Source organism: Saccopteryx bilineata, chromosome 1, assembly GCF_036850765.1.
Source record: "Saccopteryx bilineata isolate mSacBil1 chromosome 1, mSacBil1_pri_phased_curated, whole genome shotgun sequence".
In the NCBI taxonomy this organism is placed as follows: Eukaryota; Metazoa; Chordata; class Mammalia; order Chiroptera; family Emballonuridae; genus Saccopteryx; species Saccopteryx bilineata.
In genome coordinates, this window is record NC_089490.1 from 111,510,241 (window position 1) to 111,533,953 (window position 23,713).

Below are 23,713 nucleotides of genomic sequence, written 5' to 3' on the forward strand. Positions count from 1 at the left end.
CATGAGATCATGTTGATGACCCACACTCAAGCTGGCAAGCCTACACTCAAGCTAGTCACTTCAGGGTTTCAAACCTGGGACCTCAGCCTCCCAGGTTGACACTCTATTCATTGTGCTACCACGGATCAGGCAGAAAGCTTCCTTTCTTTGTTCCAGGAGGACAACTACTCCTTTCCTTTCCCCTTTCCATTCCTGACCCACTGATTTCCATTGCTTGTGACTGAGCTGGGTGCTAAAGCACTTTGAAATTTGCTCTGCTGTGAAATGAGGATACATCCTAGGATTTTTCAATCTGCATTAAATAGAATAAAGCCTCTTTAGCACCAACCAGTGAAGGAGAACACAGAAAATCCTCAGTAGCTCTCTATTCACCCACCCACCCTAATCCATCTGGCCTAGTCTTATTACCTTTCTGATGTCAATTCAAACACATGATCTTAGCTTAGCCACTCAGTTCCCCAGGGCCTCAGAACTCATCCTTCCATGCTCACCTTTAGTCTAAGTCAATATAGCTTTTAACCATTTCAATTTACAACATTCACTGCAGCTCACTCTCTCTTTCTCTGCTCGCCCCCCCCCCATGTTTCTCTCCCATATACAGGCACACACACCATGAGAGGACTTGCCCTGTTCTCCAAAAGAACTCCCAATGGTCCACTTACACGGAAACTATTAAGTGGATAGTCCCAGCCAACGAACCAGGTAGAGAGGATGAGGGCCTTCCTGATCATGATGTAGTTGGCGGGGAGCGCAGGATGCTGAAGAAGATGAGAAGACAGGTGGCAGGGCCTCGGTGCACTGAATTGAGTTCTGCTCAGCTTTTTTTTTTTTTTTTTTTCAGAGACAGAGAGTCAGAGAGAGGGATAGATAGGGACAGACAGACAGGAACGGAGAGAGATGAGAAGCATCAATCATTAGTTTTTCCTTGCGACACCTTAGTTGTTCATTGATTGCTTTCTCATATGTGCCTTGACCATGGGCCTTCAGCAGACCGAGTAACCCCTTGCTCAAGCCAGCAACCTTGGGTCCTAGCTGGTGAGCTTTGCTCAAACCAAATGAGCCTGCGCTCAAGCTGGCGACCTCGGAGTCTCAAACCTAGGTCCTCTGCATCCCAGTCCAATGCTCTATCCACTGCACCACCACCTGGTCAGGCTCTGCTCAGCTTTTATAGAACCCTCATCCCCAGGTCCCTAAAGGCAGCATTATCAGGTGGTTATTTAAAAGAAAAAAAGCAGCCAGCCTTGCCTACCCACACACAATGAGTGTTGGTCAAATAAGTTTGCAAGTATGATGTATATATTTGCTCGCTTATAGTTTGCATTGGGTGTGGGAGACAGGCTCTAAGCTGGCAAAGTCCTTATAGCCTAAGGCTTAGTTTTAAGACTAAGTTTTTCCACCCTTTTAATACTAAGATCTTTTCAACATCCTTCTAATACTAAGATCTTCTCAAAACTAAGCTTTTCCCCACACCCTTGACTACTACATGATGGGGGGAAGGGGGTGCAATCTTATGAGGAATCCCATTTATGCATCAGATAAGTGGCTTTGTATCGGAGACATCCTTATTTGTATATTGGTTTAAAGGCTTTAATTTTCTACACTATAAAATAAAGCAGGGGCTCTCTTGCTCAGTTTCTGCTATCAGCATTGCAGAGGAAGGGCAGCCAAGACGACAGAGTGCTGAAGGAGAAGCCAGTTTGTGCAGAGTTTGTGCAAAGAGAAGGAGATGGGGAACAGAGGTGAATAAGGCTGGTGGGGCCTTTGATCCTAGGAAAACTCTGATGACTCAGTGGCTTTGGGAGCCCTGAATGGAAAGGGAAGTGTTTTCCCACTGTGTGTATATACTCACTTGCCAGGTGCGAGCTAGGATTAAAGGTAATGGCTCACCAGCTCTTGGCTTCATTGTTTCATTATCATCTGTCCGAATTAAATGCGAACCTGCATGGTCCAGGCAGCTGTGATGGTGGCCCTGGCTACTGGCTTTACAATGAAAATGCCCCTAGAACAACAAACCTGGAGGAGGGAGAAGCAAGGAGGAGTTTGAAGGTAACTATTAGCACAATTAATCTGCTTTTCAGAGGACAGGGAGAAATTCTAGTTCCACTAGGTCACAGAGGACTCCACTCTTAGCTCAAGGTTGCACATTTATCATCTAGGCTGGAACCAAATATTGCTTTACTTAGCTTCTGAAATACTTCACCAGGAATAGATCTCATATCAATAAACTATTTTCTTTCCTCATCCATAAGAAACAACTCTTCTTCTTTCAAGCTTTATCTGAGATGGCACCAACCCATTCATATGTTCAGGCTCCACTTCCAGTTCTAGTGTTTTTGCTATGTCTACCTCATCAGCAGTTATTTCCTCCACTGGTCTTCTTCCCCTCAAAGTCATCCATGAGGGTTGAAATCCACTTCTTCCAAACTCCTGTTAATGTTGCTATTTTGACATCTTCCCATGAATCGTGAATGTTCTTAATGGCATCTAGCATACTGAATCCTTTCCAGAGGTTTTCAACTTATTTTCCCCAGATTCGTCAAAGGAATCACTATCTGTGGCAGCTATAGTGTTATGAAATGTATTTTGTTTCCTTTTTAATATATTTCTTAAAACATGAGACTTGAAAGTCAAAATTACTTCTAGATCCATGAAACTGCAGAATGGGTATTGTGTTAACAGGCATGAAAACAACATGAATCTCATTGTACATCTTCATCAAAGCTCTTGAGTGGCCACGTTTATTTTAAATGAGCAGTAATGTTTGAAAGAAATCTTTTTTCTGCTAGAATAACAGCTATTAGCTACTGAACACTTACTCTGTGCCAGTCACTGTTCCAAGGGTTACATATATATCAATAATACATGAAATTTATATAAATAAAAAACTTATTTTTATTTTTACAACAACTCTATAAAGTAAATACTATTATCCCCAATTTATGAACACGGTAAACAAACAAAATGAAAAGTTAGACTACCTGTTTGAGGCCACACAGTGAGTGGCTGACCCTGGAGCACAAACCCATGGTAACACACTGCACTGCGTCCACTGCCAAAACAAAGAAATGTCATACAGAATAAATGTCACAGTACACTAAGATGACTTAGAATCACACAATGTTAAAACTTGAAAGGACTGCCTGACCAGGCGGTGGCGCAGTGGATAGAGTGTCAGACTAGGATGCGGAGGACCCAGGTTTGAGACCCTGAGGTGGCCAGCTTGAGCACGGGCTCATCTGGTTTGAGCAAGGCTCACCAGCTTGGACCCAAGGTCGCTGGCTTGAGCAAAGGGTTACTCGGTCTGCTGAAGGCCCATGGTCAAGGCACATATGAGAAAGCAATCAATGAACAACTAAGGTGTCGCAAGGAAAAACTAATGATTGATGCTTCTCATCTCTCTCCGTTCCTGTCTGTCTGTCCCTATCTATCCCTCTCTCTGACTCTCTCTCTCTGTCTCTGTAAAAAAAAAATAATAATAATAATAATAATAATAACTTGAAAGGACTTGGAGATCTTGTTACACCCATGGCCAAGTAACTTGGTTGGTTGGAGCATGATATGGACATGTCGAGTTTGCCAATCCAATCCCTGGTCAGGACACATACAAGAAGCAACCAATGAGTGCAGAACTAAGTGGAACAACAAATCAATGTTTTTCTCTCTTTCTCCCTTTTTCTCTCTCTCTAAAAATCAGGGAACAAAAAAAAAAAAAAAAAAGAAAAAGAAGTCTTATCACATTCCCTAATCTTATAGACCCAGAATGAATGGCCCAGAGCCAGGTGTCAAGTGTCTTACTTCCTAAGCTGGCCTTTTTCCGATATAATGTGTTTGTATTGGCCATCATTCATGACTAAATATCTAGATCTATAAATACATCTTTGCTTAAGGAGAACAAAGAAACACAATTCCTAGCAGGGCGTGGGGGACCTTTAGTACTTAGGGAGCCAGCTTTTTATAGAATGCGTATTCATACAGACCCATAAATGTGCTATTTTAACCTAGCAGACAGCCCTTTAATTCTTCTAGCTCCACTGCTCCTAGTTAGCTTAGATAGAAAAGATAAACACCTTCTACTGGGCAGGAGCTCCCATTCTTATGAGTAGAATCAACTCAATCAAGTGTCCAAGAGAGTCAGCGTGATAATGCTGAGCACCAAGGCTGAGTGTTCCTCTGCACTGAGACCTGCCTGCCCAGGTGAGCTCTGCCCTGTCACTCTCTCACATGGCAAGTATTTGTTATGAATCGCCTTGTGCATTGCTGGGCTACTGTGGGAACCACAAAGAAGAGTGAGACACATCCTTGTGGCTGAAGAAAGCAGTTAAATGTTAACACAAAGGACTAAGACCCCAAATGATAACAGGAAGCAAAAATTAATGCAGTCATTGATTAATTTATTCAGTGAGTATTTCTCAGTATCTTTGAGGTAAGCAGAAGAAGAAGGCTAAATGAAGCTGAAGGAGAAAGCTACATGTGCTCATGAAGCCTGAGAAAGAAATGGTCAAAAAGGGCTGTGAGGGAACTATGCCAGGAAGGCAACAAAGAACAGGAACAAAGAAAAAAGAAGAATGTCCCAGAAAGATTGGAAAAGACTAAGAACATAAGCAACAGTGTTAAACATGGATATTGTTATTCAGAAAGATCCTGTAATCCACTCCATTTGTGGCAGGAATATTTCCAATTGACTTTATTTTAAAGTGTGGATTTCCACTGACTCACTACTAGCTTTCACTGCTAACACATTCCTTGTCTTAATAAGTCTTCATACCTCTTTTACTCAAAGTAGCAACAACTAAACTGAAGCAGGTTAGTAAGAAACTAAGAACTCAGTGGGATGAAGAAACAAACAAATGAACAGCCAGCTAATAAATCACAAGACTCTACCCTCCCTAACCAAAAATATCTAAGAGCAGGCGGTTTAAATCACCTTAGCCAGGGAGATAGATAACAAACAAAAAAGCCAATTAAAGCCAAAGTAATCCAAGATAGAGATGAAACTAACCTAAGAATAACCCTTAACCCAACTCTACCCATTCTGATACATCAGCATACTAAATATAACACCTGGAGATCTACTGAATATTCTTTTGAGATCCTCCACTGGTACCTTCCCTAAACTTCCCTGCCTACAGAAAACAGATAAAACCCTCAGGACAAAGGATGCCAGCTCTTCTTTGAGCATACCTGCACCTCCCTTTCCTCAGGTGTGGACTTGCTCTAAGGGTCCCTGCACCCAGGGGAGCAGTGGGTGGCAGCTCGTCCCAGGCTTACTCCCTGAACCTGTCTCCAGGGACCCTTCCTTAGCCTCACTGTCCCAAGCCTTCATATACTTACTCTTACTTTCACCTGGACTCATGTCTTGAAGTTTTCCTGCATGAGTCAAGAACCTGGAGATCACCTGACATGCCAAAGGTCAGCCCCCAGTGCAGAAGTGATCTGGTAACAAAACCATTAATAGTAATAATCTTTTATAGTTTGATTCAGTAACAAGTCCAACTTCATACAATAATGGTCTTTCCTTAAGGTAGAATCAGACTAATATGACATTAAATACTCTCATTATTTGTCCCAAAAAATGTTTATTAAGTACTTGTTATGTACAAAATTAACAGAAAAGAACAGTCTTCTTTTACCTTCTCTTATTCTCATTTGAGAGGTAAAATGAAAAGGAGTATATAGGATCTAGGTCTTGTTTAAATTTTTTTTTATTGATGTGAGAGAGAGAGAGAGAAACATTGATTTGTTGTTCCACTTATTTATGCATTCATTGGTTGATTCTTGTATGTGCCCTGACTGAAATTCAAATACAGAACCTTGGTGTATAGGGACTATGCTCTTAGTCTAACCAACTGAGTAACCTGCTCATCATACTTTGATTTTATGATCTAGTTTAGAAGGCAGGTATGTAATGAAGAAAGAAAAAAAAAAAGGAAGAAACAGTGCTATAAGAGCTCATAAGGACGTGACTGAAATCAGGAATTGAGAAACTTGTTTTGTAGAAGACATAATTTAGTTTGAACTTTTAAGAGTGTGGAATAAGAGATGAGAAAAGGATTCTGAGCCTGAAGTCTTGTTTTACCTGCCATTAATGTCACTAAGAAGAGGTAAGTAATAGAAGTGATCTGCTCCTGTCTATCTCTTTGCTAATACCCCTTGAGAGATCCCACTGAAAGGATAAGTCCTTACGCCTCCCTGAGTCCATAAGAGGAATTCTTTGTGCAATTGTTCCTACTTAAAAAGGAAGTTCTGTTCTGGTTCTTCTGTCTAAGATACAGAAAAGAGATTATTTTTCTTTTAATCATTTTCCAACTGACTTCAGGCCCATCTCCCCCATCAATCACTTCCTGAGCACATACTCGATGTCATGCAGTGTGCTGAACAATGCTTGTAAATGTTGACATTTGGGGCTAGATAATTCTTTGTTGTGAGGGCTCCTGTGATTACAGGGTGTGGCATTTCGAGCCTCAACTAGATGCCAATAGCACTTCCCCAAGCTTTCCAGACATTGACTAATGTCCTTGTGGGACAAAATTGCTCCTGATTGAGAAGTACTAGTATACATGGAAAAACCATGTCTTAAAAATTAAAAATTTCAAGACATGAAAACAACCAAAGTGTCCCTTGATAGAGGATTGGATAAAGGTGTAGTACATATTATATAAACAATGGAATACTACTTAGCCATAAGAAGTGATGACATCAGATCATTTACAATAACATGGATGGACCTTGATAACATGATACTGAGTGAAATAAGTAAATCAGAAAAAGCTAAAAACTGTATGATTTCACATATAGGTGAGATACAAAACTGAGACTCATGGATATAGATAGGACAGTGGTTACCAGGGGGAGGGGAATATGCAGGAGGGGAAGGAAGAGGGGATTGAGAGAAGAGTGTAAAGCAGGTGACAGAAAATAATCTGACTTTGGGTGATGGATATGTAGCATAATTGACTGTTCAAATGATGTGGAGGTGTTTACTTGAAAGCTATGTACCATATTTCCCCATGTATAAGACGCTCTCATGTACAAGATGCACCTTAATTTTGGGGCCCAAAATTTGGGGGGAAAGCCAGTATTACATTAAGTTATTGAACTCAAGTTTTATTCATCATAAAATTTATACAACTCCTCATCACTGTCAAAACTCCCATCCATTAGCCTGTCCTCATCTGTTTCTGATGATGAATCATTGTCTTCAACAATGAGTACAAAAACAAGAGCGAAAAAGCAGGAAATGTAAGTAAAAAAATCTTCAACTAGTGTATAAGACGCACTCAGTTTTTCAAACCTGGGCCAGTTCACCCCTCCTTAGGCAACCTGGTGGTCCCCCGCTCCCAGGAGGTCACCATATTGATGCCCAACTTAGTACGGACACCCACCCGATTGGCATAGCGCATACAGCCCAGAACTCCTGGGCTTAGCGATCCTGCTGCCTCAGCCTCCCGAGTAGCTGGGACTACAAGCGCGCCACCACGCCCGGCAACACACTTAGTTTTTAGACCCCAAACTTTTTGGAAAAGTTTATGTCTTATACGTGAGGAAATATGGTACTCTTGTTGATCAATGTCGCCTTGTTAAATCTAATTTTCTAAATTAAATAAATACATTGAAAACAAACTTTCTATGTTGATTTGGATAGAAGGAACAGTGACCCTTGCAGCTGTGATCTTCCAAATTTGTTCATAAGAACATAGAAAACTTTTTGTGAGAAAACAAAATAGGAAGGAATTATATGTTTCAAACTTACTGCTACTTATTCTTTCTGAATTTGTTTCTCCATGTTTAAAAATGAAGATGATAACACCCGTAGAACTGCTGCAAGATCGAGTAAAAGTAACAAAATGTAGGACATATCAGAGTGCTAGACACATAACAGGCACACACAAAAAAGTTTAATTTTTCTTTTCTAATGGATCTATAGAGGCTTTTTCTGTTTTGTTTTCATGTATTTCAGTATAAATTTGGTTTCATAGGATTATTTTCAGACTGTGTGAGGCAACATTCTCGTTTAAAGTCAAACTGGAATCTAGAGTTGACTGTTTGTGGAACTCACTTGCTCTTTTTTTTTAATCTTTATTTTATTTTATTTTATAAATAAATTTTTATTTTAATGGGGTGACATCAATAAATCAGGGTACATACATTTAAAGAAAACATTTCCAGGTTATCTTGTCATTTAGTTCTGTTGCATACCCCTCACCCGAAGAGAGATCTTCCTCCGCCACCCTCCATCCAGTTCTCTCTGTACCCCCCTCCCCCTCCCCCTCTCCCTCCCTCCCCCCACCCCCCATAGCCACCACACTCCTGTTCATGCCTCCCAGTCTCGCCTTTATGTCCCACCAATGTATGGAATCCTGCAGTTCCTGTTATTTTCTGATTCGCTTATTTCACCCCGCACAATGCTACCAAGACTCCACCATTACGCTATAAGTGATCCGATGTCACCATGTTTCATAGGACATACTCAAGCTCACTCCATGCTCCCTGATGCTTTAACACTTGCTCTTAATTGTTAAGGGCTACCTGAAGAGAAAGAAAAAAGGGGGAGAGGAGAAGGGGAAATAGAAAGAAGGGGAGAATATTTGTTTCCTGCTGATACCCTGACAGATCCTTTTTTAGAGGTGGCACAGTGGATAGAGCATTGGCCTGGGATACAGAGGACCCAGGTTCAAAATCCCGAGGTCATGGCTTGAGCATGGGCTCATCAGGCTTAAGTGCAGACTCACCAGCTTGAGCACAGAGTCGCTGGCTTGAGCATGGGATTGTAGACATGATCCCATGATCACTGGCTTGAGCCCAAAGGTCATTGGCTTGAAGCTCAAAGTCACTGGCTTTAGCCCAAAGTCGCTGGCTTAAGCAAGGGGTCACTCACTCTGCTGTAGCCTCCCCGCACCCCCAGTCAAGGCACATATGAGGAAGCAATCAATAAACAACTAAGGTGCCACAACAATGAGTTGATGCTTCTCATTTCTTTCCCTTCCTTTCTGTCTGTCCCTGTTTGTTTTTCTGTCTCTCTCTCTGTCTCTGTCTCTCTTGCTAAAAAGAAAAAGAAAAGAAAGAAAGAGGGCACCAGTGTGGTTTAGTAACAATGTCATACCATAATAGAGGTTTTTGGATCTTCAGACCAAACAAGTCTTTAAACCCCAGATTTACATGTCCAGCTATCTAACAGATTTTCTACAAGGGCCTCAAATTGAAAGGTTCAACCAGCTTGGCCCGGTAGTCCAGTTGGTTAGAGCATTGTCCTGACCCAAGCATAATTATGTGGTGTGTGACACTATGATGATAGGCCATGCATCTACTCTTTCCTAAAAGGAGCCAGGGAGGGGGAAAGGAAAGCAGGAAGGGACTCCATGGGTGAGAAAGGCTTTTCTGGCAGTGAGTGCCACCTGCTGGCTCATGTTGGTTGTTTAAAAAAAAGAAAGTGCAATAGTTGGTTCGTAGCAGAAGGGCTTTGGTGCCACCTACTGATATATTTTTAAACTTTTTCAAATATTTTACAGAAAATGATTTACTTTCATTCAAAACATATACATTAAGCACGAACAATATAAGAGATACTAGAAACAGAAAAATAACACAAGATGGAGGAGGCATCATGACGACAAGTGAGCACAGAAAGGTACTGGTGAGATGTAGAAGCAGGTTATAAAAGGTGCAGTGTGCAGAAGACAGAGTTAGCAATCAACTAGGGGAGACCAGGGTAGGGGGAGTCAGGGAAGCTTTATTGAGGTGAGGAACCCTTAGGTGCCTGTTAAATGCCAGTTGGTGAGCAGGTGTGAGAAGGAGGAGCTGGGAGTTACAGGCAGAAGGAGAGGTGAGTGCCTGCCAGGTGACTAAGTATGGCTGGACCATGTGATGCAAGGTGTGGAGACAGTCACCAAGAGAGAAAGCTGGGGAGGAAGGCTGTGGCCAGATCCTAGGAGGCTTCATGTGCCACGCTGTGGAGGTTATCTTGTGGGAAATAACTCAAGAACTCCTAGTGGGTATTAAGTAGGGAGAATGCAAGATTAGACCTCTGTTTGCAAATATCGCATCCATCAAATATTTTCTTTGAAAGAAAAGGAAATTGGAATTCAGTGTATCAATTTGGAAATGTATTGTTGTGGTTGCAATTCACATAAATATAATCTACTAATTTAAATTAAAAGGGAGTGTTTATTGGCATGATAGCAGGGGTACACCAAATTCTTCAAAAAGCTGGAAGAGCAGGCTTGGAAGTGGACTGGAGCAAAGGCAGTTTGGAGGAAGCACAGCAGTTGTCTCATAGTTGGCTCAGTCTGACCAAAAGGATTTGGCTGCAGCAGGGCATCACTGTCACTGTTGTCCTGAATTAGCCTAATCACCCAAATGGAAGCATATGACTCTTCACTATCTGCCTGTGCCATGGTTGCTAGGTAGTGGTGACTTCATAAACGGAGTATTAGTAAGGGTACCTGTTTTGCTACAGTAACAAAAATCAAAATTAATAATGACTTAAACAACGTTTATTTCTCTCTCATATATAAAGGCACAAGTTGGATGACAGCTCTTCTCTGTGCAGCCCACACTGATCTGACCCCCGTTGGATTTTTACTCTGCAGTCCTCCACCCAGTTTCCATTTAGCAGTCCAAGATCCCTGCTCCAATTCCCACCATCATGGTTCCATTCTAGCCACAGAGAGAAAGAGAAAAAAAATGAGATGGCATGCTTCTTTTGTTTAAGAGCACAAGCTGGATGCTTCGTATTTCACTTCCACTTACAAGCCAATGTCCAGAACGTGGTGACAGAACCACATCCAGCTGCAAGAAAAGTTGACAAATGTCCAGGATTCTGTGTGGCCAGTGGTCAGTTAAAATTCTCTTACTAAGTAAGAAAGAAAATGCATATTGGGGGACAATGAGAGGATCCCCCAAATTAGAAGTGAGGAGCTAGATTCTGAAAAGATCAGAAAATAAACATGAAATGTCCGATACAGGTAGATAAAGTAGGCGGAAAACATTTTAATCATCTATATAAGAGATAATAAGAACCAGAACAAGAAAGCATAAATTTGGATGAGAGCAAATGTTTTAAATTATAAAGAAGTTAGACTCCTTAGGGTTTGGAACCTGATTGAAGATAAGGGATAAGAGAAAGAGGGGAAAGATAGATGAATCTCAATTGTCTGACTTTGATGATGGGGTTGATTTTTGAGCCATCTCTCAAGTAAGGAATATAGTAAGAAGTATACATGTTACATTAGGGTCTGTGTGACATCCCAGTGGAGATGCCAGTAGTTGGTTAGGTATCTGGTTCTTGACACAAGACAGATGATTTGATAACTGGCAGCATACTGGTGGTAGTTGAAGCTGTGAGAGATAATTACGTCACCAGATGAGAGCATGAAGATTGAGACTAAAAAAGGACTAAGGGCAGAGCCTTAAATTAACCTAGGAGCACAGACCCAACATTAACCAAACCCATCAACCAACCCAAGAGCTACAAGGAAAGCTATGAAATTATAGCAATCGTGGTAACAGCAGGATGAGACACCACCCAGGACATCCCTACCTTCTAACCCATCTTTGTAAGCGAAAACATTTAACAAGCACTTATTGGATGGAAATCCAGCATTATGAATGTGTCAGTGGGGTAGACTATCGCTGACATAGCACAATCAAGAGGTCAATGCGGAGCCTGCTTCATGCCATTCTGTCTCCACTGAAGTCACAAACCATTAACTAGAAATATCTTTGTGTTAAGCATTTCTTTCTTTGGGGGCCCCTTTCTTAGAGGAAATGTCCCATGCAGCTCCCAATGTCTCAGATGGTGCATTTTCCAATTCGTTTTCCTATCAGAAAGGAAAGGAAGAGAGAACCCTGAAGGAGAGTTGAAGGCTACAGAGAAAGGCTACCATGTGAGAACTCACTGCTATGCAATTTCCAATTTCTTAGAGCTACTCTGTCTAGCATTCTCTGTAAAATCTGAAAAACATATATGGTGGTCATTGCAGCAGACCAGAGCAAATTTGCTTCTCTTTTTATGTGAATTATTAGATAAACTTTTAAATTTTTAATCCCAAATATTCAGCTTGAGAGTGTTTCTCATTTTTTCCTTCCTGCTTCCCTTTTTTCACCATATAAAATTACAGCAGTGGTTTTGATGAAATATTACAGGCAGGCTTTTCTACCTGCTCTCCCCACCCCACACCCCAGCACCATGCTCAATCCGAGCTCCGGGCTCCTGCTAAGCCAGTGCCACTGACATCTCCCTCCAGCCACCATCACGGTCATCCACCAGGACCTATGTATAATGAGATGTTCTCTGATATCTACAAGATCAGGGAGAGCCTGACTAGGCAGTGGTGCAGTGGACAGAGCTTTGAACTGGGATGCGGAGGACCCAGGTTCAAAACCCCAAGGTCATTGGCTTGAGTGCCGGCTCACCAGCTTGAGGACGGGGTTGCTGGTTTGAGCATGGGATTATAGATGTGACTCCATGGTTGCTAGCTTGAGCCCAAGGTTGCTGGCTTGAGCAAGGGGTCACTCTGTCTGCTGTAGTCCCCCAGTCAAGGCACATTTGAGAAAACTATCACTGAACAATTAAGGTGCTTCAACGAAGAATTGATGCTTCTGATCTCTCTCCCTTCCTGTCTGTCTGTCCCTATCTGTCCCTCTCTCTGACTCTCTCTATCTCTGTCAAAAAAAAAAAAATGATCCAGGAGATCCCAGATGGGCTGTGCCTGGAGGTTGAGGGGAAAATGATCAGTAGGACAGAAGAAACATTGATGACTGGCTTATTGGTAGAAATCCTCCACTGAAGGGCCTAAGGGCGAAGGTCTGGAAGACACAGTGATCACTGGTGTTGTTACTGTCATGAACCATTATCTTTAGGAGAACAGACTCACAAAAGAAGCCTATGAGAAGTACATCAAAGATTACATGAACTCAAGCAAAGGGAACAGAGGCCAGAAAGAGTTGTCTTATATGCCAGGGGTTCAGAACAAATCAAGCACATCCTTGCTCATTTCAAAAACTACCAGTTCTTTATTGGTGAAAAAATGAATCCAGACTCATGGTTGCTCTGCTGGATGAACATGAGGATGGTGTGATTTGTACATTATTTTCTTTAAAGATGATTTAGAAATGGAAAAATGTTAACAAATTTGGCAATTTGGATCTATCACCTGTCGCTGCAACTGTCATTTTGCTGCCTTTCATGCACACACCACAACTAGGACAAGTGGGACTGGTGTTATCTTGAGGTCTTCATTTATTTTGACTGTGATTTATTTAGAGTACAGGCACTGGTTTCTAAGAAAAACCATGTCAGGTAGGTTGTCTAAAAATAAAATGCATTTAAAGCCCTCTTCCCCAAAGAAAAGAAATACCATAGGCAGGTATAAATCATTTTTATCCAAATGAAGAATAATTAGCATTCTAAATTGACTGTCCCAGTAAAGTTCTGGGAGAATACCTAACTTTTGTGCTCTATTCCAATTTATTAATTATTTTTGTTGGATTTATCAAATTATAACTTATATACAATAACTTTTTTTTTTTTTAGAGGCCTTCCGGCAAACACCGGAAGACCTACTAGACAAATTCAAAAAGAGCTGTAAGCACTAACATTTTCATTTTTAAAGTGTACAACTTAACAAATTTTAACACACACAACTGTTCAAACACCATCACAATTAAGATATAGAAAAATTTTATCACCCCAAAGAGTTCCCTTGCCTTCATAGTCAGTCCCCACCCCCATCCCAACTCTTGGCTCCAATGATCTGATTCTGTTTCTATAGTTTTGTCATTTCCAGGATGTCACATAAATGGACTCATATAGTAATTGGTCTTTTGTGTCTGGCTGCTTTCACTTAACAAAACGCTCTTTAGGTTTATCCGTGCATACTTTACTCCTCTGTATTATTGAGTAGTATGCCACTGTATGGAGGTACCACAATTTGTTCAATCTTTCATTCATTATAGACATTTAGATTGTTCCAAGCTTAAAGCTATTATGAATGAATCTGCTATAAACATTTTCATTTAGGCTTGGATGGACATCAATTTTATTTCCCTTGGGACTGGGGTGTAGGGGTCATATGGGTCCAAGTTTTATGTAACTTTACAAGTAACTACAAGACTGTTTTCCAAAATGGCCCTACCACATGCTATTCTCACCAATTCATAAGCACTGTAGTTCCTCCACCCCCTCAACAGCACTTGGTATTGTCTTCCTCCTTAATTTTAGTCATTCTAGTGAGTATGTTGTGATATCTCATTGTGGCTTTAACTTTTATTTCCCTAGTGACTAATAATGTTGGGTATCATTTCGTGTTCTTACTCATTACCTTTATTCAAGTGTCTGTTCAAACATTTCCTCCATTTTTTACCTGACTAGTAGCCTTGTTTTTTTTTTAATAAGTGCTTTGCAAATATTTTCTCCTGGTCTGTGACTTATTTTTTCATTTTCTTTTTTTTTTTTTTTTTTTTTTTTTTCTTTTCATTTTTCTGAAGCTGGAAACAGGGAGAGACAGTCAGACAGACTCCCGCATGCGCCCGACCGGGATCCACCCGGCACGCCCACCAGGGGCGACGCTCTGCCCACCAGGGGGCGATGCTCTGCCCATCCTGGGCGTCGCCATGTTGCGACCAGAGCCACTCTAGCGCCTGAGGCAGAGGCCACAGAGCCATGCCCAGTGCCCGGGCCATCTTTGCTCCAATGGAGCCTCGGCTGCGGGAGGGGAAGAGAGAGACAGAGAGGAAAGCGCGGCAGAGGGGTGGAGAAGCAAATGTGCGCTTCTCCTGTGTGCCCTGGCCAGGAATCGAACCCGGGTCCTCCGCACGCTAGGCCGACGCTCTACCGCTGAGCCAACCGGCCAGGGCCTATTTTTTCATTTTCTTAACAGTGCTGTATAAAGAATAGAATTTTTTTTTTATTTTTACAAACTCCAAGTTAGCTTTTATTTCTTTTGCAGTTTATGTGTTTTGCATCCTATTTAAGAATTTAAAGACTTAAATTCTTTATGCTCATTAGTAAATAAAATAAAGCTATAGTAATCAATATAATATAATATTGACAAATATAGATTGATAAAACAGAGTTCATTTGATTTTTATTATCACACCTAAAATATCAGTGATCCTTTAGTATCTCTAAGTAGTTAATGCTCACATTTTTCTGATTCTCTTAAACTGTTTTCTGTTTGTTTGTTTGTTTGTTTCTTTGTTTGTTTGTTTGAATTGTGGTCAAAATAAGACCGAAACTTTGTGATGAATTGATACATCTCCTAACTCTACTTTTACCAATAGATTCTCCCTTTCATTTCTATTTTCTTGCTTTTTTACTTTAATTGAAGAACCTGGTTGTCCTGTAGAATTTTCCCACAGTCTAGATTTTGCTGAGCTGCATCCCTGTAGAGCCATGTAACACATTTTTGTGTCCCATTTCCTATAAATTGGTAGTTCTATTCAGAGGCTTGATCAGATTTAAGGTCATATTTTTGTTTTGCAAGACTACTCAGAGATAGGGTGGGTTCTTGCTTGGGAGGCACTTATCATCTGACTTCCTCTGGGGACGTTGTTAGTCATTGAGAACCACTGCTGGGATCCACAGACTCCATTCTCATGCCAGTCCTTCCATTGTGCTGCTCAGCAGACCGTCACACAGTATCAAGCAGCTCCTATATAAGTGGGTGCTGGTGACAGAAGGTTTGGCACAGAAGTAGTTGGCAATCAGATGAGGAGAAAACCAGCTTAGAAAGCTATTATGGTAGCATGTAAGTGGGAAATTGAAGGAACTAAGTCTAAGCTAAAATCATAGAGAGAAGGAATTACTAGCACTTTTCAGTTCCTTGCCACATATTAGCACAAGAAAACCTTTGACTTTACTTCATATTCAGGATATTTTCCAATAAATCAATAGAACAATGAGGCAAATGAGCCACTAAAATATCTCAACTGCATATAGTTTAGGTGCAATATGGCTTAGCAGAAGGACATGAAGAAAAGATATGAACATTTTAGTGACAAAAAATTTGATATTGTCAATAGTCAACATCCTTTTACTATCTATCCACAGCTCTCTCTCTCACCTCAACAACTGGTGTAATCCTAGACTCCCTAAGCAGTTTTATAACATCTAGACTCTAAAAAGTAATGATTCTGCTCTAGTCTGCCCTGGTCATACCATTTCAAGAGAACCAAAAGTGGGAGATTTACAAAGAAAAATATAATTTGAGTAGAGAAACAATGGAGGTAGGACATGAAATAAGTAAAGAATAATCAGGCCCTGGCCAGTTGGTTCAGCGGTAGAGCATCGGCCCGGCATGTGGAAGTCCCAGGTTCGATTCCCAACCAGGGCACACAGGAGAAGCACCCATCTGCTTCTCCACCCTTTCTCCTCTCCTTCCCCCCCCCCTCTCTCTCTCTTCCCCTCCCACAGGCAAGGCTCCATTGGAGCAAAACTTGGCCCGGGTGCTGAGGACGGGTCCCTGGCCTCTGTCTCAGGTGCTAGAATGGCTCTGGCAGCAGGGGAGCAATGTCCCAGATGGGCAGAGCATCGCCCCCTGGTGGGCATGCCAGGTGGATCCCAGTCAGGCGCATGCGGGAGTCTGTCTGACTGCCTCCCCACTTCTAACTTCAGAAAAATACAAAAAAAAGAGAATAATCAGAAAGACTAGGGAAGCTAACCCAGGAAAGACTTGCTGTCAATAGCTCAGCATCTTTCAGCATGTGAAGTATTCCTTTGTACAACATGGGTAAGGCCTGCCTTGAGTAGAGCTCTTTGACAAAGGGAAGAATTACAGAAGAACAATTGAGCTGGGTGGTATAGGAACAATAATTTCTTGTCAATTGACAGGAACATGAACATCACAAACGAAATCTAGGCATCAAGTTCAGTTTGACAAGTCTCTTCTGTTTCTCCAATTTTAAGACTCTGTGAGTCTGACCAGCAAAGCCTCAATCATTTTTTTGTTTGCCCTGAGTTACTAAAGAAATTCCCACAACAGTTGTTACAATTTTAGGGCCCTTTGCCCTGGCTGGTTGGCTCGGCCGTACAGCATCGGCCTAGTATGTGGAAGCCTCAGCATTGATTTCTGGTCATGGCACACAGGAGAAGCAACCATCTGTACCCCTCCCCCACCCCAAGATCTCTCCCTCTCTCTCTCTTTTTCTGTCTCTCTCTCACACACACATACACACAGCCATGGCTCCAGCGGTTTGAGCAAGTTGGCCCTGGGTACTGAGGATGACTCCATGGCCTTGCCTCAGGTGCTAAAATAGCTCCGTTGCCAAGCAACAGAGCAGCAGCCCCAGATAGGTAGAGCATCGCCCTGTAGGGGGTTTGCCAAGTGAGTCCCAGTCAGGGTGCATGCAAGACTTTGTCTCTCTGCTTCCTTGACTCCCTGCCTCTCACTAAATAAAAATAAAAATAAAAAATTTAGAGCCCTTTAAACTCCTGGAAGTCCCTCCCTTCTACCTCAGACTTTCCTGGTATTTGCCCATATTTTCTTTCTTTTCTATCATTTTTAAGAAGGATCCCCTTCAGTTGCTTCTGACCCTTTCTATTCTTCAGCCTCTGTAATCTACTTTTCACATAGTCCTACTCTATTAAAAATACTCGGAATAAAAGAAACTGTTGACTTTCCAAATCACATGAAATTCAACAAAAGTAGAATCCCTGTAGCATACCCAGCACAAGGGAAGGAAGTGATGACAAATGAGACAAGAGAAAGAAGAGACAGTCAGAAGCTGGCTCTATGGTTTTAGAGTGAAGTCCACAAACTATTGCATCAGAAACACCTGGGAGCTTGATAAAAATGTACATCCTTAGGCCCTACTCTAGACCAATGTAGCTGAGATTTTGGAAATGAGGCATATAAATCTGTATTTTAAGCAAATTATTTTGTTGATAATTACACAAATTTTGAGAAAGACTGGGCTACATTATAAAGCAGATTTAGCCAGTGGATGCCCATCAGGCTGACTGGTTCATGTCTTTTTGCCAGTTTTAATAGTTTGCTGTTGTTGTTTCTTTGATTATTTCCTGATTTAGAGGCACAAGATGTTGTAGGCTCATCTCTAGCCATCCCTGAAATTGACCAATATTTCAAGGAGTCCTGGTGTCTGTTACTGGTAAATGGTATTTAGAAATGAAGATATGGATGTTAATTGGGCCCATTACTATTGAGCAATCACTATACCCAGGCACTGTCAGTGGACAGAGGTAAGGAACACACATGCACACACATACATATAAATATATACACAATCACATTTACATCTATACATATAATTATCTATCTACATATTTGTACAGAACCTCGTAGTTTTTCCATGTAAAAACAATTGCTTCACCTCTTTTATAAATATCCACCAGAGTTCACACTGTGCCATGTTCTGAACCTATACCTAGAATTAATGTATTTCTGTAGTTGATTGCCTTCAATAATCAACATTAATTTGCCTAGTTTTTCTAAGAGGCAAGTTTACAGGAATCACCATGTATATGAATACTCAAGTTAGTAACTTAAGCTTAGCCAAGGATACTACTATATTTTTAACAGGACAGCAGCCAAGTTGATCTGTTTACATGCAAATGGTTATAAGCAAAACATTACTGATGGAGGAAGAAGTAAAAAAAAGAAGATAAAAGGCAGAAACCTTGCCCTATCCCCTTCATCCAATCAATTCAACTTTAAACACTCAATTTAATGGAGGTTTCTTTTAGAAAGCATTTCCTTTCCATTTTCCCATCTGTTTTTGAAGTTAGAATTAACCACTTTTTTAAAGATTTTATTTATTGATTTTACAGAGATGGCTAGGGAGTGAGAAGCATCAACTCATAGTTGCTTCACTTTAGTTGTCCAATGATTGCTTGTCATATGTGCCTCGATTTAGTATGCCCTGAACCAGCAACTTCAGCATTCCAGATCCACGCTCTATCCCCTGTACCACCACAGGCCAGTAAACCTAGTTCAAGTGTCTCTTAGTGCTTCTATAACAACTCAAGGTAATTAGTCTATATGTTTGCTTCTGTCTGCTAGATTGTAGACTCCTTAGGGAAGGGACATATCTTGTTTATTTTTCTGGTCCCTTGCTTAAAACAGTGCCAACAACAGAGCAGGTAGTCATCAAACATTTATAGATAAGTGAATACATGAATAGTTTGAAGTTCTCAAGAGCTAGCAATGACCTAATAGGAGTCAGGGGAGTCTTGTCTTTTAGGATATCAAAGAATGAAGAGAAATAAGAGGATGTTGTCTATTGGAGGTTCTAAGATCTCTCCCCCTCTGGTTTCTAATTATTGAGAGAACATGGCCAAGACTCATTAACCAAATGGAGACAGTAGCAGAAATGGTTAGTTGTTCCCAGCACCTACTCTTCTTTCCTTCCAAGGAGTCTGCAACTTCCCTGGATCTATAGCCACCCAAAAAGAAGACTTCTATTCTCAGCCTTCCTTGCAGCTGAGTGTGGTCATGTGACTGACAATCCTGCCAATGGGATGTAAACCTAAGTGCAGTGTGGCAGTTTCTTAACCTCTTCTTTTTCTCCCTCCTCATTATCCAGCCTGAATCCATGCTACAGCCTAGGGACAGGGAAAAGGTGTGGAGCGGCAGGGAGGCCAAAGGAGCTTGGGGTTCCAAGGACAGGACTTTGTGGCTCAGAGCTGCCACATGAGCTATTTATTGCCTAAAAAGGAAATAAACTATATTTTAAAGCCACTGATACTTTAGGTTTTCTATATCACTCTCAGTGAAACATATTCCTAAGCAATACAGGGCCTAAAGTGTTAGCAGCCTAGAAGACTAATCACTGGCAAGTTTGAAGTAACCATCTTAATAACGAAGTAAAGACCTAAAAATGTCTGCCCCTTCTACCCCAACCCAGAGCTAGGTTTCAGGACTCACTGGGGAAAACTTGGTTTGCAAAGTCAATTATGAGGAAACTTTCCCAGTAATCTAGAAAAACATTATGAGAGAAAGTTGGGGGCAGGGGAGGGGGTTAAGGGGAGAGAACAGAATGAAAGGGGATAAAACAGAGAGAGCAAGAAACTGAGAGAAAATTAATGATAACAACTCCTTTCCCTTTCCCCCAACATCAGGATAGAACACAAAAAAGGGAAGGATAAGATTTGTACGCTGAGAAAAACTACAAAACGTTAGGGTTCAGTGGGACAATAAAGTAGAGGCCAATCCCATAATTTTACAGATGAGTGAAGAAATGATGGTGCTCGGATCACACAACTATTAGATTCAGAGCCAATACTGAATCCCAAGATAGTATTTACTGTCTTGTACTATGTTCTCTTCTGTTAAAGATTTTGGATCGTCAAAGACGTATGGATGCTTAATCCAACCTCCTCATTCTAAAAGTGAGGAAACACATATTGCAAGACATCAAATAAGCTTCCCATGGTGACACAGAGGGCTTTTTACTACCAATTCAAGATTTTCTTTCCTAGTTTTTGCATATACATACAAGTGTTAGATAATTTTAAATATTAATCTAAATAAATGTGTATTTCTGGGTAGCAGTAGAGATAAGAAACATAGCAAACATAAAAACACTCACTCCCTTATGACTCAAGTTATGTTGGTTTACAAACAGTTAACAGTTTTTAACATCTAATACTCTCTTCCTGTGCTAACTAGCAGCTAGACTTAGGCAAACCTGTGTTTGCAAGTCCCAGAGAGGAAGAGGTAAGTATGTTTCAAATTTGCAAATGTTATATGTTTGAACTCTCCTTATCCAGTAACACTATTCATCTTCATCTTCAAATGGCCCTGTTGAGTTTGTTGTGGTATATTTGCACATACTTCCCTCTCTGTGACCACACAGAACTTCTGTCAGCAGGTCGGATGGCTCCTAGAACTGTACCCCTCAAGTTACTATTAACTTCCCTATGTTGATAACATTGGCTTTCACCCCTGATGGAAATAGAGCAAAAAGAATGAGATCAAGGAGGAAATACACTGCTCACAAAAATTAGGGGATATTTTATTGCTTCATATTCATTTTGAAATATCCCCTAATGACCCTGTGAATAAAATGCACATTGAAGTTTCAGTAATGTGTAAGGGCTCAGCGGGGAGACACAGGTGTTCTCCAAAAGGGTACTCCTTATCCGCATCAGGATGCACGAAAGGGATGTCTGAGAGGTGCCAGGAGCAAGGTCACACTTTGAAACTAGTCTGCCCTGCACCAGGAAGAAGCCTTGGGCTATTTTTACGTTGTAGCTCTCTTTTGTCCAAGGAGCACCAGTTGATGCCTTTGAAAACGTTCCCATGTCCCCACTTCATTCTTAATAAAGCCAAGCACATTGGTCACGCAGCTCACAGACAAAAAGGAATGTCTGTAGCTCTGGCCACAGTCATGAACTCATTGTGCTTTGCACAGGAAGCTCAGCTCTGCATGCTCAAATGCCAGCCTTTAAAGGTCAGGTCTAAGTAAATAGAAGCATGCCTAAGAGCACAGACAGTTGAGCTGAGCACCAGACATGCCAAACAGGAAAGCCAGACAGTGGCTCCCCTTTCCCCTGAGCAAGGTCAGGTACAGGCAGGACAAGCTGACCTTTGACCCTGGGAAGATTGCTCTCTGGAAAGGAAAGCAGTCTCTCCTGACATTCCTATTGGAAGCAGTGCCTGAGCTTGAGGAGGGTAAAAGAGGTCTAAGAAACCTTTCCTGCAGCAGCAAACCAGATCAGCCTGGGCCTTCAGGTCCTTAACCTGCCATGCCCCTTTCCTCCAGGCACAGGGGAAAGCTCCTATTCCCCCAGCATGCCTCTGGGCTCCAAAGAGAGTCCCATTGCTGGAAGGGTCCTTGCCCTCCTTGCCAACGCCTATATCATAACTCAGCCGTAAAGAGTTCAAATAGATTTAGATCATGTGCTCCAACCCCTCCTACCTACCTTTCCATCAAAATCTACTTCAAAACCAGCCCCTCCGCACAGACTCAGTGGTCCTTCTGTCTCTCAATACATTGGCCCCTTGGTACTCCCTGCAGTGCTGATCACGTTCTGTTTTATATTAGAGTTGTTTGTGTACATAGTTTGCATAGTCCTTACAGGACCAGGTTGAAACCTACAAACCTTAAAATATTTGGGTGTCCTAAAAATTAAACAATAACGTTTATAATTTCTACAATTAAAGCTTTTATGCTTTGGGAGAAAACATGTCATTTTTTTTAAACAAAACCCCCCAAAAAAACCTTTGATAATTCTGCTTTTCTAGTTTCTGAAGTCTTGTGGGTACTCAGCCAGCCTTGATCTTAACCACAAGGCGGACTGTAAGCATTTTCAGGACAAAGACAGGCTTATTCCTATCTTTTGGCCCTTTTAGATTGAGCACAGAGCCCAGAACATAGTAAAACACAATAAAAAATGTGGTGAAATGAATAAAGCTAGCAATAACTCGATGAGCAAGAAATAAGGTTGAAACAGACTTATTCAAGGCTTCCTAGCGCCCCACACCGACCACACAGCTAGCTTCAGGCAGGAAATGGCCTGAGCCTTGATAAACAAGCAACACACAAAGCACAGCTTCTGACACTTCCTCTCCCCAGGGCTCAGTGCCGTTCGAGGGGAACCACCTGCCTCAAGCCTTCCTCAGGAAAGTGTTCATGGGACATAGGCATTAACATTGTACAGACTAACGCTTCTTTAGATTTTTCCAGGGACTGCTGCTACTGTTGCTGGACTCCATTTAGCAGATGCCTTAGGAATACAGCTCTCAAATGGTTTAGCAATTCTCTGCTTTTGATCCTTGCAGCATGGCTTTCCACACCTTCAATCAAAAATCAGAAGGTACCCACTGCCATTTCTTGTGTTCTTGTTAAGCAGTGAGCGGCACAGCCCAGGCAGTCCTGGGTCGTGGCCAGGTTGGAAATGGGTAGAGGATGCAGAGCCACAGTCTTTGGTGAACCCTAACCATGCTACTAGCTCCTCCTACCTTGTCCACGCAGAAGCACCTTCCAGCCTTTTGCTAGGTAGTAACAGTTTTCTGCCTCATAAAGCAACAGCCTGAGAGACTAAAAGCCATTGTCTGGGTTTCAGAAAGTACCCACAAGAGACAAGATACCATGGCCTAAGGGGATTCAGGAGGGCTAGACTTTTAAGGTCAAGGAGGATCTCCAGGACCAAGGGAAGAATCCATTCCCAGGGCAGTTCATCATGCATTCTGTGACTTCAGAGTTCAGGGGCATGCTGGCTGATAGAGTAACTTGTAACTATATTTAGTCTTAGTTTCTAAACAAATTGTTTAGGAGGATTAATTTATCTAACTACTTAAAAAGTGTCTCATCTGGACTTGTTTTGTTATAAGGTACCAAAAAGCTGAAAATTGATATTGATATTCTGGAAGGAAAGGTCAGGCTTTCCTGTCAGGCTTTTCTATCCCATCCCTTCTTTAGGGAGGGGAGGGAGAAGAATGTGGAAGTTTCTGGCTTGCAAGAACAATGGGTTATTCAGTTTTAAATCTAAAATAGAGTGACCTCACGGAAATGGTGCCGTAAGCAGCACATCCGACAGATCTCCCCAAAATTTCAACAAATTCATCAACTAGAGACAGAAAAATCTATCCTTGGAGCATCCGGGAGTTCCATACACACTGAAGGTGAAAGGGCTGCTTTCACTTGGAACTGAGAGTCGGGAGGGAGCTGAGGGTGTGGAGGAAGCTAACTGCGGCACAGATGTTCATTCAAGCCAAGGAGGGAGTGTGCCTGTGGTGAGTCAACCCACGCAAGC

General features: G+C 41.7%; 1 non-coding gene and 1 pseudogene across 1 annotated transcript; one reads left to right on the forward strand and one right to left on the reverse strand.

The window, feature by feature from the left end:
* Window positions 1–9,601: 9,601 nt before the first annotated feature.
* LOC136319307 (translationally-controlled tumor protein-like) lies at window positions 9,602–13,125 on the forward strand (annotated as a pseudogene).
* A 404-nt stretch (window positions 13,126–13,529) lies between these two features.
* Window positions 13,530–13,592, reverse strand: LOC136321124 (U7 small nuclear RNA). The gene has a single exon (XR_010728418.1). It is a non-coding gene; the product is annotated as a U7 small nuclear RNA (small nuclear RNA).
* Window positions 13,593–23,713: the final 10,121 nt, after the last annotated feature.